At 47.6% G+C, this 17,612-nt stretch overlaps 1 protein-coding gene across 9 annotated transcripts in view; it reads right to left on the reverse strand.

Annotated features, from left to right (window-relative positions):
- Positions 1 to 17,612, reverse strand: part of NOS1AP (nitric oxide synthase 1 adaptor protein) — a 72,490-nt gene that overhangs the window by 40,666 nt on the left and 14,212 nt on the right. The window lies entirely within an intron of this gene.

The following is a 17,612-nucleotide window of genomic DNA, read 5'->3' on the forward strand; positions in this document are numbered from 1 at the left end:
ACATGGTGAGAATCCCAGAAGTTGTCAGTTCAATTCCAGCCAAAGCGAAGCAGGACGAAGAGTTTGCTTTCGTTTCAAACTTGCTCGCTGATGTCGGAACGATTGCCGTGCCGGTTTTGGATTGGGGGTAAAAACCCCAATCCCGAGTCCAATATACCTCCGGCGCTGCTCCGCACGCAATTTGCAGCGAGAACGAAAAAGTTCCTTTAGAAGAAGAACCACCGCTGCCCAACATCCCCCATTAAACAATCTATCTATAATTCCAGTAATCTCTGTGTGTATGTGTGTGTGTATGTGTGTGTGTCTGTGTGTCTGTGACCGCTGTTTCTCGACAACCACGGGTCCGATATACTTTAAACTTGCCAGGTATATTGCTGGGGACCCGAGGATGTGCCTTTTCAAGGTTTCATATTAATCGGACAAGTAGTTACCGAGCTATGGCGATTTATTTACCAAACTCCGCAAGCCGTTCGCTTTGGACCAAACCATTTCATGTAAATAGAGGGGGGGGGGGGGGGATTGTCACCGTACTCGCAAGCCGTTCGCTTTGGACCAAACCATTTCATGTAAATAGAGGGGGGGGGGGGGGGATTGTCACCGTACTCGCAAGCCGTTCGCTTTGGACCAAACCATTTCATGTAAATAGAGGGGGGGGGGGGGGGGATTGTCACCGTACTCGCAAGCCGTTCGCTTTGGACCAAACCATTTCATGTAAATAGAGGGGGGGGGGGGGGGATTGTCACCGTACTCGCAAGCCGTTCGCTTTGGACCAAACCATTTCATGTAAATAGAGGGGGGGGGGGGGGGATTGTCACCGTACTCGCAAGCCGTTCGCTTTGGCTTTGCGAATGGACCAAACCATTTCATGTAAATAGAGGGGGGGGGGGGATATAATTTTAGATATATATAATATAGTACGGGCATGCCCTAGTGTTTTTAATTCTGCGTTTAAAACTCAATGGCACACACTCCTAAAAAGCGAATACTTGCACAATTGAAGACCATAGAATTATAACCAGGCTAAGTCACATTTTAGTCATTTCGAGAAAAACGTGAAAAATATTTTGAAAAACGTGAAAAACGTGAACAACATGAAAAACTGGGGGAAAAATAAAATGTGACAGCCTGGTTATAATTCTATGGTCTTCAATTAATTTCGAATAAAAGTTGCTTCCTGTCGATCAGTTGGCATTCTCAAAATGAAAAGGGCGTTGGGTGTTTGTTCGAATCGCAAGGCTCTCCGAATAACGATTCCCCACAAATAGGGGGCATAAACACTTCGGTCACAAAGCGAGAAAAACAGAGCATCCAGCGGGGACTGACAAGGGCGTGGCGGACTTTCCATGGATACGGCGGGCGCTGGTATGCCCGTGAAGAAGAGGGAGGAGCCACGAGGGCCTCGTGACCGCAACGTAAACTGAACTTTGTCTGAAACAAACGGCCACGTAATCAATCATTGCCGCTGCTGCTACTGGTAACGGTCGGCGCCCCTCCTTTCCTCTCGACACCACAACCCAAGGTAACATCGGAGTAGAGCACTTGGCATGAAGGATGATACAAAGGTAGTTCAGGAAGCATTCAAATAACCTACTCCGGTTCAGTTGATCTATTTAACTGTATCCGCAGCTTTTGTTCACCAAGGAGGTGCACTTTGTCACGTCACAAACATCCGGGTCACGTTTACGGCTCGGAATGCAACAACGGCTTGTATACCTGCCAATATTCACGGATAATAGAGGTAAAGAAGATTATCTGAAGCCACGATGTGGCAATGCACATGAAAATGCAAAAAAACCCAAAAACATTCCTTTACAAATGTTTCATTCTCTACCCAACAGGAATAGGACTTCTGCTGAGAGGCAAAGTAAAAGCAAAAACAAATGTGACACCTGCAGATTGCTTTTGGAATCGATCCGACGTCACATCACACCACTCTGCTTCGTGCCCAAATAAAACGTTAATGCTAAACCAGGAAATGTGGAATTATATCATCTTTGGTTAGAAAATCCTTTTCATTTTATTTTTTTGGTATAGAAGGTCGAGGCTCGTGTAAGAGCTAACATTGATCACAAAAAACACAAACTCACAAAAAAAAACACCTTTGAAGGCCATGTTTCCCCGCAGAGCAGGGCTTGGCCTTTTTCGGGCACCGTGGTCCCCTTTTTGAAGCAATGTTTTATGGCCGGATGCCCTTCCTGCCGCCAACCCTGTTAGTCGCCTCTTGCGACACACAGGGAATTACCAGTGAGCTGGTACTCAATTTGCCGACCTCGGAAGGATGACAGGCTTAATCAACCCCCCTGGTGTTAATTCACTGATCGACCGGGATTCGAACTCAGGATCCAGGGATCCCAAGCCAGCACCCGAACCGCTAAGCCAACACAAGGCTGACACAGCAAAAAAGACAAACTGACACATACAACATAAAACATGATAAGGGGAGCAGGAGAACAAGATGGAGAGCAGGGACATTGGGAGATCTGTGGGAGGGAGAGAGCTTGGGGGGAGGGCATGGGAAGGAAGGAAGGGGTGGGAGAAGTATAAAACACATGGACACTGCTACGACTTCCAGCAAAGAAGTTGGTATTTCAAAAAAGTGGATCTGGGGTGAATTCATGGGGGTAGAAAAGATCAAGGTTTTGGATGGGGGAAGATAAGAGATGGTGGTGAACAGCTGTTTTAAAGACCTGGAGGGAGGAGTGGGATTGAAGAGAGTGAGGGAGTTTGTTCCAGAGGCGGGAGAAAAGAGGAATGAAAGAGAAGGTGAGCAGAGAGTCTTGATTTTGGCAGTTTAACCATAAGAGGGTTGCTGGCACATAGATTGCAGATAGATGCAATTGTCATTTTAATGAATAAAATGACACAATTTCACTTATATATTTATTGTATACTAAGTCGAGGCTCATATAAAAGCGAACAAACAGAACATATAATAAAGGGAGCAGGAGACAAGAGGGGGATAGAGGGAAGTACAACAACAGTAGGGAACGGAACATTGGGAGACGTGTGGACGGGAGAGGGCTGGGGTGGGGTACACGGCATATGCAAGATGGACACGACAAGGACTTTGAAGAAAGAAAACAGATAATTTGGAGGAGGTGGATTTGAGGTGGATTAATGGGAGTAGAAAAGATCAAGGTTTTCGATAGGGGAAGATAAGAGATGGTGGTGAACAGCTGTTTTGAAGACCTGGAGGGAGGATTGGGATTGGAGAGGGTGTGGGAGTTTGTTCCAGAGGCGGGGTAAAAGAAGAATTAAAAAGTAAAGGTGAGCAGAGAGTCTTAATGTTGGCAGTTTAACCATAAGAGGGTTGCTGGTAGATCTTGTGCGTCCTGAAGGAATATTTGGGGGACAGAGCTAGGCTGGATAGGAGTCGGTAGAAGACAGAAAGACCACCAACCTGCCAAATCTTCCCCATTCTCTTCCCTGCTTCCTGGATTAATTAGGGCAGAACGGTCTTGGTCAGATTGCTGATCGGTCCACACGGACCAGCCCGTTCGTTCTCTTTCTCTCTCTCTCTCTCTCTCTCTCTCTCTCTCTCTCTCTCTCTCTCTCTCTCTCTCTCTCTCTCTCTCTCTCTCTCTCTCTCTCTCTCTCTCTCTCTCTCCAAGTCTAATATCTGCGTGTCTCTGTGTTCAGTGAGAAAGTGAAAGGTCTTCAGAATCAGCTTCATCGCAGGAGATACCAATGATTCTGAAAGCCAAGTTAGGTGTGAGGTAGGTGCACCAGCCCAGAGGGGAGACCAGTATTCCATCAAGCGACGGATGAAAGCTCTGCAAGTGGTGAGAAGCTCAGAGGTGCCAATAAAGGACGTTGCACGACGGAGGATGCCCAGTCGGCAACAGGCTTTGGAGGCCAGCTTGGAAAGCCAGCTTTGGAGACCAGCTTTTCCCAGGAAAGTTCATGGCAGATAGCGAAACACAAAATCATGAGTGACAGAACTTCTTCAAGAGGATTGTTCAGAAAGTAGATGGGAGGGTTGTCCAGACTGTCTTTTCAGAGTGACAAACTGAGAGTGTGAGATTTGTCAGGATTGAAAGACATGTTCGACTTGTTTGACCAGTTTGTGATTTTGTCCAGGCCTGCAGACATTGAGGAGGCTGCAGACTGCCGATCTGAGGGATGAGTTATGTATGGGGTGGCAGAGAGTGGAGTCATCAGTAAAGAGATAGAGAGGATTTTCCAGAGAGTCGGAGAGATCATTGATGAAGACCAAAAAAAAGCACAGGGCCGAGAACACTTCCTTGAGGACTCCGGCCTTGACAGGAAGAGGAGATGAGAGAATTCCATTTAGAGCCACACAATGACGACGACAGGTGAGGAGGTCCACGAGCCATATGTGGAGGTTTCCATAGATACCATAAGAGGAGGCTTTGGTGAGCATGGCGGGGTGCCAGACTATCGAAGGCAAGAGATATGTCAAGGGAAACGGCTCCGATTTCCTGTTTGGCATTGATGACCTCTATCCAATGTTGAGCCGGCAGAAGCAGCCTGTCTAGAGTAGAGTGGCGTAGTCTGAATCCAAATTGATGATCCGAGATCATGCCATTGGAGAAGAGGAAGGATTTCATATCAGAAGCAATGATGGATTCCATGACCTTGCTTCAGATTGGGAGCAGGCGGATTGGTCTGTATTTGCAAGGATCTGTTTTTGCACCTTTTTTGTGTAACGCGGTAATGTTTGCTGATTTCCAAGCAGATGGAAGATGACCTTGTGTAAAAGAGGGTGAAGACAACAGAGAGAGGGTGAGATAGAGCGGCAGAGCAGGATTTTAGGACCCGTGGGCTGATGCCGTCGGGTCCAGTTGCAGAATCAGAGTCGAGATTTGACAGAAACTTCTCCTTGTCGGGAGAGTCCAGGAGCAGTTGGGTTAGACTGGGTAAGGTGGGTACAGAGAGAGATGGGTTTGGGACACAAGATTTTTAGGCAAACACAAAGTTGAGGCATTCAGCTTTTTCACGTGCAGTGTCGGCTGTGTAGCCGTTTGAGATAAGGGAGGGGATGGAAGGGGAAAAAACACCAGAAACAGATTTGACCAGACGCCACCAGGATTTGGAGGAGGGAGACAGGTTTGACAGTTCAGTCTTGAGAGTAGAGAGATATTGTTTCCTGGCTCTCCTGAAGGTAGAAACACACTTGTTCGAGCTTTGTGGAAGGAACTGAGATTGCCTTCCATTGGATTTGCCATCCATGAGGCAAAGGCAAGTTGTTTCAGGGCAACTGCCTCACCCCAAGATTCAGTGTACCATGGATGGGAGGAAGGGTATGACAACTGAAGACGAGATGGGATAAATCTGTGCATGAGAGAGAGCAGTTTACTTTGGAAGAATTCCCAGGAAGAGTTGATGTAGGAGGCAGTAGAGATGGGAGACCAGTCCAGATGATTGATGGCTGCTTGAAGACCATGCCAGTGGGCTTGAGTGAAATGCCAGACTCGTCGGTGCTGAGGAGGCTCACGAAGAATGGCCAGAGAGATATACACTTTAACAAGCAAATGATCAGAAAAACCGATTGGAGCAGAAGAGCAGCATACATTTGCAGGGAAGTTAGTCATAACCAACTCGGGAAGAGATTATGTACCGTTGGCTGAGATCCGGGTCGGGAAATTGACAGATTGTGTCAGTCCCAGTGAGTCGCAAAAGTCCTTTGCTGAGGAGCCATCGCTGGTGAGAGAGGTACCCACACCCAGCCAACTGGCATGGTGACAATTGAAATCACCACATATGAGGAAGAGAGAGTTAGGATGAGTGGATATAAGTTGGTTCATGTTGTCAGACAGTAAGGTGTAAATGAAGTCATCGCTGGTGGATGGTACAACACACATATAAACAAAAGGTGGGAGCAGAGGAGGGGCCGTAGCCAGAGGTACTCTTGCGGGTGTCGTGGAGAGAGGGCAGAGTGCATGGAAAGTGAGGAATAGAGTTTTCAATAAAGATTGCATCTACACTGCTAGGACGAGGCTCAAGTCTATCATACAGGAGGAGGGAGTAACCAGGGAGATACTAATGAGTCTGGGGAACCGACCCTTGTTGGATGCACACCAATGGAAAAATCCAAATCGGATCGGAAAATGCTTGTGTGGACTGTGCTCGTTTGGAAGCCACGCCCTGCTGAGCAATTCTAAAGCCTAGGACATGGTTTCGTTCTGGGCCGTGGTGTGCACGTGCCTCAGTGCGTGCTGTGGCTGTGAGAACGAACGCCTCAGTAAGAGCTGCCGCTGTGAGAACAAACTCCTCAGTACGAGCTGCCGCTGTGAGAACAAACTCCTCAGTACAAGCTGCCGCTGTGAGAACGAACTCCTCAGTACAAGCTGCAGCGGTGAGAACGAACTCCTCAGTACGAGCTGCAACTGCGAGAACGAAAGCCTCAGTACGAGCTGCTGCTGTGAGAACGAACTCCTCAGTATGAACTGCCACTGTGAGAACGAACTCCTCAGTACGAGCTGCAGCTGTGAGAACGAACTCCTCAGTACGAGCTGCAGCTGTGAGAACGAAAGCCTCAGTAGGAGCTGTCACTGTGAGAATGAACTCCTCAGAACGAGCTGTCGCTGTGGGAACGAACACCTCAGTAAGAGTTGCCACTGTGAGAATGAACGCCTCAGTAAGAGCTGCTGCTGTGAGAAGGAACACCTCAGTAAGAGCTGCCATTGTGAAAACGAGCTCCTCAGTACGAGCTGCCGCTGTGCGAACGAACTCCTCAGTATGAGCTGTCGCTGTGAGAACGAGCTCCTCAGTACGAGCTGTCGCTGTGCGAACGAGCTCCTCAGTATGAGCTGTCGCTGTGCGAACGAACTCCTCAGTATGAGCTGTCGCTGTGGGAACGAACTCCTCAGTATGAGCTGTCACTGTGAGAACAAACTCCTCAGTATGAGCTGTCACTGTGAGAACGAACTCCTCAGCATGAGCTGCCGCTGTGAGAACGAACTCCTCAGTATGAGCTGTCGTTGTGAGAATGAACGCCTCAGTATGAGCTGCTGCAGTGAGAACGAACTCATCAGTACGAGCTGCCACTGTGAGACGTCTACTTCAGAGTACTGCCTGCTCGGATGTTGCCTGTCAATATGAGCTATGCTGGGTTGTGTTGGGTGTAGCACAAGATAGCCGGGGTCTGAAGTGAGGCAAGGGGAGCACAAGGCAAGGGCGCAGTAATTCCACAGAGGCCCTGGCATGCCATGCGGTTGGCTCCTCATAATAACCTCATCATCACATCACATATTCCTGTCATTACCTTAACAATCCATCGCCCTCGCCCTCGCCCTCATCCTCATCCTCATCCTTGCCCAACCCAACATTATTTGGGCCCAATTCAGCTCCACATGGCTGGGTAAGGCAAACCGAGGAGTCGTTCCCATAATCCAAACTGCCTCTTTCTATTATTCTGTCTTTTATTTTTCTTCTTTACGGAACAAGTGTTGGTACCATGTCCTGTGTGTGCTGGTAAGATTATACAAGAATACTCGCTTAGGATAAGTCTGCTCTTTTGTGCCTTTTTGCCTTTGATTTTGTTTGGTGAATGAAGACTTGTTTTGCTTGGTGAATAAAAAAATAAAAATAAAAAACCACCTTTAGAGGCCATTTTTCCCCGCAAAGCGGGGGTTGGCCTTTTTCGGGAACCGTGGTTGTTGTTGGTTTTTTGGTCCCCTTTTTGAAGCAATGTTTTACGGCCGGATGCCCTTCCTGACGCCAACCCTTTTTGCCACCTTTAACGACAAACAGGGAATTACCAGTGAACTGGTAATCAAGTTGCCGACCTCGGAAGGATGACAGGCTGAGTCAACCCCCCTGGCGTTAATTCAGCGATCGACCGGGATTCGAACCCAGGATCCTAGGATCCTAAGCCGGCACCCTAGCCGCTTGCCCAACACCAGGGTGAATAAAGACCTGTAAATAATGTGCTTTGTCACAAGCGCTTTTTAAATAAATAAATAAATAAATAAATAGTTGTGCATTTTCCATCTGCTTCGTTCTCGTCATTTCTTTCATTGATCAGACACGGTGTATACGTAGTGGATAGCCAGGAGTACTGCCCCACTGTTGTGGTTAGCCAGCATTCACTCACGGTTTGCTCAGCCGTAGTAGCACTAGTAGTTGTGGAAGACGGGTGAACACTGAGATCATCAGGTCAACAACAGGTAACATGACAAGACGAGAGGACCCTGTTAGACCTGATTATCCCTACTGACGCCCGCAGTTGCTTAACAACCTGTCGGGCCACAAAGTTATTCGCGGCTTCAAGTCCAGAGATCAGGGAGCAGGTTTGAGGAGCCCCCTTGTGTTAACTCCCGAACTCCGGTTATCATAATTATCATTGTTGTTTTACGGTCGTTTCCATGGTTGCATGTGCAAGCCGTGATTCACCTAATGGCCACTTTCCAAGACGTATGATCCCTTGCTAGGCCTCTTGTTAGTCCTTTAACTCGAGATCATCTCTCAGTAACTCATCCCATGTTTTCCTCGGACGGCCGCTAGCTCTCCTTCCATTCACATTCATATTTATACGCCTCTGCACACAGCTGCCCTCCCCCATCCTTTCCACATGTCCGAACCACCTCATCCTCCCCCTACGCATAACCTCACTAATGTTCTCTTGACCAAACCTCTCTCTTAATTCCACATTTGGTTTCCTATCCTTCAGTGTCACATGACACATCCATCTCACCATTCTCATTTCATTTTGTGCACACCTCCGTTAACCCTCCTTTTTGATCTCCCAAGTGTTACTGCCATACAACATCGCGCTTCGAACGCAAGCTGCATAAAGTTTTCCCTTTTAATTGGAGAAAGATCCCCTCGATGTCAATAGGGGTGACAACTCCCTAAACTTCCTCCAACCACTTCTATTTTTTGCAATCACTGCTGCCTCTGCATCACCACCTGCAGCAATCATATCACCAAAGTAACAAAATGTATCTACACATTCCAGGGATATGTCCCCATAAACTAATCTTTCACTCTGACTGGTGCCACATGTTCACCTGTGCAGACAACACTAAAGGTGGGCGCGATTCGGAAAATGTTAAGTCCGCTTACCGCTTATCCGCTCCGCCAGCCCATGTAGTCCGATTCGCTTATCCGCTTCAGCGGCCAAAAATCTTAGTCCGCTTACCGCTTATCCGCTTCGATTCGATTTTTTTAAAGCGCTTCGACGTTTTAAAAGCGATTTTTGACGTTTCTAAAGGGAATTTAATGCTTTTAAAGCCTAAATAGCCATTTCTAACTACTACAAAGACAAACAAAGCTTTTAAGATCAAAAATATACATTTTTGTTTAAATATAATTTATTCAAAATTTATTGAAATAAAGTTTTCCACTCGACTCTACTCTACTCTACAGTTAATTTAAATATAATTTTAATATATGCAAGTTACATTAAAGAAAAATCAATTTGCCCGTCCTTTCTTTGACAAGAGAGTCTACTAGTCAACAGACTAGCAGTCTGTTGACTAGTCCTCGTCTTCCTCCTCCACCTCGTGGGCCTTCTTGAGGAATTGTCTGTGTCCATTGTCACGTTGATCTCAGCCGACTCGATTGAGTCCAGCGACATCCTGCTCTCGCTGCGCGCGAGCTGAGGGGTCAGGGCGCAGATCTCCTGACTGTCCTCCACGTCCCCCATCATGTTGACCGCCGGGTTGTGGATGTCGCTGTGCTGGGACTGCTGGTTTGCGTCGCTCGTGTGCCTGTCCCTGGCACTGCCGCTGGGCTGGAAAGTCAGAAATCTCTCCATCTTGACGTTATTGCCGCTCTAGCGTCCAATAAAATATTCAGTTTTCACTTATTATTCACTTAAATAAATATTCACAATTCCAGAGTAACGGCTCAGGCTAACAGCTGATTTGGCGAATCGCGATGCGCTTTAATTTTTCGGTAGTCCGCTTACGCTTATCCGCTTCGGTTTCCGGGGGTTGTTCTGATTCGCTTATCCGCTTCGAAAACGTTAGTCCACTGCAGCGGATAAGCGGATAAGCGGACTTCCGAAGCGGACCGCCCACCTTTGGACAACACATTTAAAGGCAGGCACCACTTCCTTACCCCTTCCATACTGTATATTTAACCATTACCTCTTCCATACTGTATATTTAACCATTGCCTCTTCCATATTATATATTTACCCATTACCCCTTCCATACTGTATATTTAACCATTACCCCTTCCATACTGTATATTTACCCATTACCCCTTCCATACTGTATATTTAACCATTACCTCTTCCATACTGTATATTTAACCATTACCCCTTCCATACTGTATATTTAACCATTGCCTCTTCCATACTGTATATTTAACCATTACCTCTTCCATACTGTATATTTAACCATTACCCCTTCCATACTGTATATTTAACCATTACCTCTTCCATACTGTATATTTAACCATTACCTCTTCCATACTGTATATTTAACCATTACTAGACAACTCTTGTATGGTGCTGTTCTCTATTGCGTTCTCATCTTGTGTAATACTGCGCATTGTTATTTGCATATTCTGTATCTATTATCTTATTCTAATATCTACCATCGCTTTCTTTGTCTTGCAGATTGATTGTTCATCGTTGTTGCTAATAAACCTGCATTCAATTGATACATCCTTGTTTATGAACAATCAACTCATCTGAAGATGCCTGCTGCAGTCTGCCCCTTCCCGAGCTGTGTCTACGTTACTGACAGCACTGACAATGCCGTTGCTGCTATCCAGCTCTCCATCCACGCCATGACTCACACGTCCATTGCACCAGCAAAACCGGACAAAGTCAGCCGTCCTCGTATCCAAACCGGCGGTACCAGCGAAGATTGGCAATATTTCACCAGAAGATGGGATGGTTACAAGGCAGCGACCCAGATAATCGGCAATGATGTTCGCGTTCAACTCCTTGAATGTTGTGATGATAACCTACGACGTGACCTCCACCGCAGCAACCCACGCATTGAAATCAAGGACGAGGCAGCTATACTACAAGCCATTCGGTCCCTTGCTGTCCGAGAGGAGAATACCATGGTGTCTCGCGTAAACCTCCACAACATGCGACAGGACCGAGAAGAACCAATTCGTACCTACGCAGCCCGTCTGGCTGGTCAAGCTGAGATCTGCAAATTTTCTGTTGTATGCTCATGCAATCCCCCTACTGATGTCAACTACACCAAGGACATGGTTCGCGATGTCCTATGTCGGGGACTCGCCGATCAAGATATACAACAGGACATTCTCGGCGATCAAAATCAGAACATGAGCTTGGAGGAAGTTCTCATTTTCGTCGAGGCCAAGGAAGCAGGGAAACGTTCCCAGAACGCCTTGCTCGATAGTGAAGGCGCTCATGGCGCAAGCCAATACAAAAACTGGAAGAACAAAAGAGCCCTGATCACTACCGACAAGCAGGCGGCCATTTGTAGTTATTGCGGCAAAACTGGTCATGGCAAACAGCCGAACATCGACCAAAGGCGTCAATTCTGCAATGCCTACGGGAAAACATGCAGTAAATGCGCCACTCGCGGCCATTTTGCACATGTCTGCCGGGGAGGCACGAAAAAGGCGGACAACAAACCTACGGACAAATCAATGGATGCTCATGATGTGGAAGAAAGCAGCCAGGTCCACGATCTCCTCTGCTCTGTCACGGAACGAGAAACGGCCATTTGGAAGCCGCAAATTAAAAGGGCCATGGCCACCTTGTCAACTCCACTACACCTCGACCACCATATATTTGACCACCTCTCTGGCTGGACCAAGAAGAAGTCTCAACCACAGCCGTACATAAAACTCATAGCACGGATCGATAAGGAATCTTATGACCATTTCGGCCAGCCACTGTCATCCCGACCAAAATCGGCCAGGCTCCAGGCCATGGCCGACACTGGCTGTCAAAGCTGCCTCACAGGACTTAATATTTTCCACAAACTCGGGCTGCGTAATGAAGACCTGTTACCTGTCAACCTGAAGATGAATGCTGTTAACAGTGGAAGGGTCCGGATTATCGGCGCCATGCTCCTACACCTGTCTGGTCGCACAGCCAATGGCGACATTATTGAAACCCGACAAATCTGCTACATCTCACCTGACACACGGAACATGTATCTCAGTCGTGAAGCATGCGTTGATCTAGGCCTCGTGTCTAGTAGCTTCCCAACCATTGGCGAATCCAACACAGTTGGTGCTGCAGTGGCAGCAGTTATCGATGCAAATTGTAACTGCCCGGAAAGATCGCTTCCCCCTACACTGCCTACATCTATCCCATTTCCGGCCACTGACGAGAACCGAGAGAGGCTGGAGAAATGGCTACTGGAGTACTACAAAAGCAGCACATTCAATGTCTGCGAACACCAGCCACTACCCCACATGGAAGGTCCGCCTCTCACACTGATGGTTGACCCCGAGGCAACACCAAAAGCAGTGCACACCCCAGTGCCTGTCCCCTTACACTGGCAGGCAGAAGTCAAGGCTGGTATCGATCGCGACATCAGGTTAGGGGTTCTGGAACCGGTGCCAATTGGTGAACCAGTGACATGGTGCAGCAGAATGGTCGTCTGTCCAAAGAAGGATGGGACCCCACGGAGGACAGTTGATCTGCAACCACTGAATGCGCACTGCACACGTGAGACCCACCACACCCAGTCACCCTTCCATCAAGCAATGGCGGTGCCACATAACACCAAAAAGACGGTAACAGACGCCTGGAATGGCTATCACAGCGTTCCAATCAGAGAATGTGACCGCCATCTGACAACGTTCATCACACCATGGGGCCGATACCGTTACTGCACCACTCCCCAAGGTTACATCGCTTCAGGTGATGGATACTCCAGACGATTTGACGAAATTGTATCGGACTTCAAAAACAAGTCCAAATGTATTGATGATACCATCATGTGGAGCGACACATTGGAAGAGAGCTTTTTTCAGGCATGCAACTGGCTCGACCTGTGCGGCCGTAATGGGATTACGCAAAATCCGACGAAATTCCATTTTGGTCAGGACACGGTCGAATTCGCTGGATTCGAGATCACCATGGACAGTGTACGACCATGCCAAAGGTATCTCCAAGCGATACAGGACTTCCCCACACCAAAAACAATTACTGACATTCGCTCCTGGTTTGGGCTAGTCAATCAGGTAACATACTGCTTCAGCATGACCGAGAGGATGCGACCTTTTCGGGACCTCCTAAAATCATGCACCCCCTTCTACTGGGATGCAACACTACAATCCCTATTCGAAGAATCAAAACGACTCATCATATCTGAAGTCGCAAATGGGGTCCAGATCTTTGATAAGGAACGGACAACATGTCTCGCAACTGACTGGTCGAAGGATGGGATTGGCTTCTGGCTCCTCCAAAAACACTGCAGATGCCCTGGTGAAACCCCACAGTGCTGCCCCGATGGCTGGAAAATCACCCTTGCTGGAGGCCGCTTCACCCATGCAGCGGAGTCGCGCTATGCTCCGATAGAGGGTGAAGCTCTAGCAGTGGCGGACAGCCTGGAAAAAGTAAAGTATTTTGTGTTGGGATGCAAGAACCTGATTATTGCCGTCGATCACAAGCCCTTAATCAAGCTTCTTGGTGACAGACGATTAGAGGACATCCATAACACGCGGCTTGCCAACTTGAAAGAAAGGACCCTAGCATATCGTTTCCGAATTATCCACATCCCGGGAAAACGACACTGCGTACCAGATGCGATTTCACGACATCCGTCGGGTGCCAGACCATCGGAACGACTGCCACTGGTGGATGACATTTCCTCCATTATGGATGTGGCCACATCGACTACACTAAGACAGCACACCTTGACTGGGCTGTGGACCACAGATGACGACACTGGCATGGAAATGGCTATTTCTATGGCAGCCATCAAGACACTCGATTCTGTGCGGTCCGTCACTTGGGACGATGTTCGGGACGAAACAGCAAGTGACACTCAGATGCTGCAGTTACTCAATTCTATTGAGCAGGGTCTACCTGCCAGTCGGGACGATTTCCCTGTGTCCATTTTGGAATACTTTCCCTTCCGTGAACACCTCTACACTATTGATGGCATAGTGGTCTACAAGGGGAGGATTATCATCCCACCGAAGCTACGGAAGCTTGTCCTTGAGAATCTTCATGCTGCTCACCAAGGAGTCACGGCTATGACCACCCGGGCCAGCAGCTCGATCTTTTGGCCTGGAATCACTCCCCAGATTCATGAGATGCGCGATCGCTGCTCACACTGCAATCGGATGGCCCCATCGCAACCAAGCGCTCCACCTACAGCCTCAGCTGAACCTGCCTACCCTTTCCAGTACGTTTGTTCAGATTACTTTCATCACAAGGGTCGGAGTTATTTGGTCACCGTTGATCGTTACTCTAATTGGCCAATCATTCAGCTAACAACTGGCGGGGCACAAGGCCTAGTGAAATGTCTGCGGTCGAATTTCGCCACTTATGGTATCCCCGACGAATTGGCATCTGACTGTGGGCCAGAATTCACGGCACATGACACCCAAGACTTCTTGCGTCGGTGGGGCGTTAACCATCGGTTGTCATCCACTGCCTTCCCACACAGCAACTGTCGTGCCGAGATCGCAGTCAAAACATCGAAAAGATTGATCACCGATAACACTGGTTCCAATGGTGAACTAGACACTGATCGGTTCCAACGTGCAATACTCCAGTACCGGAATGCACCGGATCAGGACACTAGGTTGTCTCCAGCCATGATCATCTTCAAGAGGCCAGTCAAGGACTTCATACCCATCATCCCAGGCAGATACTTGCCATCGGACACCTGGCGGGAAACACGCAACAATCGTGAGGAAGCTTTGCGCATTCGGCATGCCAGGGAGATCGAAAGACTCTCTGAACACACGACAAAACTACCTCCACTGGCCGTCGGGGACCATGTCCGGATCCAGAACCAGACCGGCCTGGAACCACGAAAATGGGACCGGACCGGAACCGTGATTGAGGTAAAACAATTCGATCAATACGTTGTCAAGGTGGATGGCTCCGGAAGAATCACTCTCCGGAATCGTAAGTTCCTGCGACGTTTTACGCCTTTCAGCATGACAACTCCCACTACGACTGGCAAAAGTGGCATGCTGCCAACCGTTATGCCAAGTGTTATGCCAATCGTACCGAAATACTTAATGTCTGGTACCCAACCCATCGCCGCTCCAAGAGTCTGTCTCAATCCTGTTACCACTCCCCAGAAGGGTGAACCCCAACATGTCATTGCGCCGGGCTTACCTTCACAGACACTCCGCTCCACCACCGCGATGACACCACCCGCGAGAGTCGCTAACCAACCACATGTGCAGACCACCGCCACACCTCCACGGTCACTGCCTATTTCTGCCCCCTTGACGGTTCGGGTGATGATGGACCAGCTGGAGGGGACTCCGGCGTCGGAGAGGGCGATAGTGAACCACCCACCGGAGACTCCCACAATGGACCAGGAAATTACGAACTGCCCTCAGAGGACTCCGACGATTGATCGGGTGGTGACGGGCCGCCCGAAGCGAATTATCAAACCACCAGCCCGATTCAATTCAGAAGAATATCAATTATGAACTCATGTGATCCTTTTTCTCGGTCTCCAGTTTCGTTCTATTCTGTGTCACAATTGAACGTTTTTGGGAAAGGGAGATAGACAACTCTTGTATGGTGCTGTTCTCTATTGCGTTCTCATCTTGTGTAATACTGCGCATTGTTATTTGCATATTCTGTATCTATTATCTTATTCTAATATCTACCATCGCTTTCTTTGTCTTGCAGATTGATTGTTCATCGTTGTTGCTAATAAACCTGCATTCAATTGATACATCCTTGTTTAATTACCTCTTCCATACTGTATATTTAACCATTACCCCTTCCATACTGTATATTTAACCATTGCCTCTTCCATATTATATATTTACCCATTACCTCTTCCATACTGTATATTTAACCATTACCTCTTCCATACTGTATATTTAACCATTACCTCTTCCATACTGTATATTAAACCATTACCCCTTCCATACTGTATATTTAACCATTACCTCTTCCATACTGTATATCTAACCATTACCTCTTCCATACTGTATATTTAACCATTACCTCTTCCACACTGTATATTTAACCATTACCTCTTCCATACTGTATATTTAACCATTACCTCTTCCATACTGTATATTTACCCATTACCTCTTCCACACTGTATATTTACCCATTACCGCTTCCACACTATCAGTTATCAGCACGAAGTCGTCAGCATCCAGGAGCTCCCAAGGGAAGTTCCTGTGATATAACCTCAAGAACCATGATGAAAAGATTGGGCTCAACACTGACCCCTGGTGAACACTCACTTCAAAATCCTCACTCTACACTCCATTTACCCTCACAAGAGTTTTTGATCCATCATACATCGCCCTCACTAACCAATCCTCCACACGTAACTTTCTCATCCATCAAACATCGCCATGACGACCCTGACTAACCAATCCTCCACACGTAACCTTCTCATCAATCAAACATCGCCATGACTACCCTGACGAACCAATCCTCCACACGTAACCTTCTCATCAATCAAACATCGCCATAACTACCCTGACTAACCAATCCTCCACACGTAACCTTCTCATCAATCATACATCACCATGACTACCATGACTAACCAATCCTCCACACGTAACCTTCTCATACATCATACATCGCCATGACTACCATGACTAACCAATCCTCCACACGTAACCTTCTCATCCATCAAACATCGCCATGACTACCATGACTAACCAATCCTCCACACGTAACCTTCTCATCAATCAAACATCGCCATGACTACCCTGACTAACCAATCCTCCACACGTAACCTTCTCATACATCATACATCGCCATGACTACCATGACTAACCAATCCTCCACACGTAACCTTCTCATCCATCAAACATCGCCATGACTACCATGACTAACCAATCCTCCACACATAACCTTCTCATCCATCATACATCGCCATGACTACCATGACTAACCAATCCTCCACACGTAACCTTCTCATCAATCAAACATCGCCATGACTACCATGACTAACCAATCCTCCACTCGTAACCTTCTCATCAATCAAACATCGCCATGACTACCATGACTAACCAATCCTCCACACGTAACCTTCTCATCCATCATACATCACCATGACTACCCTGACTAACCAATCCTCCACACGTAACCTTCTCATCAATCAAACATCGCCATGACTACCCTGACGAACCAATCCTCCACACGTAACCTTCTCATCCATCAAACATCGCCATGACTACCCTGACTAACCAATCCTCCACACATAACCTTCTCATCAATCAAACATTGCCATGACTACCATGACTAACCAATCCTCCACACGTAACCTTCTCATCCATCAAACATCGCCATGACTACCCTGACTAACCAATCCTCCACACATAACCTTCTCATCAATCAAACATTGCCATGACTACCATGACTAACCAATCCTCCACACGTAACCTTCTCATCCATGATACATCGCCATGACTACCATAACTAACCAATCCTCCACACATAACCTTCTCATCCATGATACATCGCCATGACTACCATAACTAACCAATCCTCCACACGTAACCTTCTCATCAATCAAACATCGCCA

This window comes from Myxine glutinosa, chromosome 13 (genome assembly GCF_964187855.1).
Source record: "Myxine glutinosa chromosome 13, kmMyxGlut1.1, whole genome shotgun sequence".
NCBI classification, from domain to species: Eukaryota; Metazoa; Chordata; class Myxini; order Myxiniformes; family Myxinidae; genus Myxine; species Myxine glutinosa.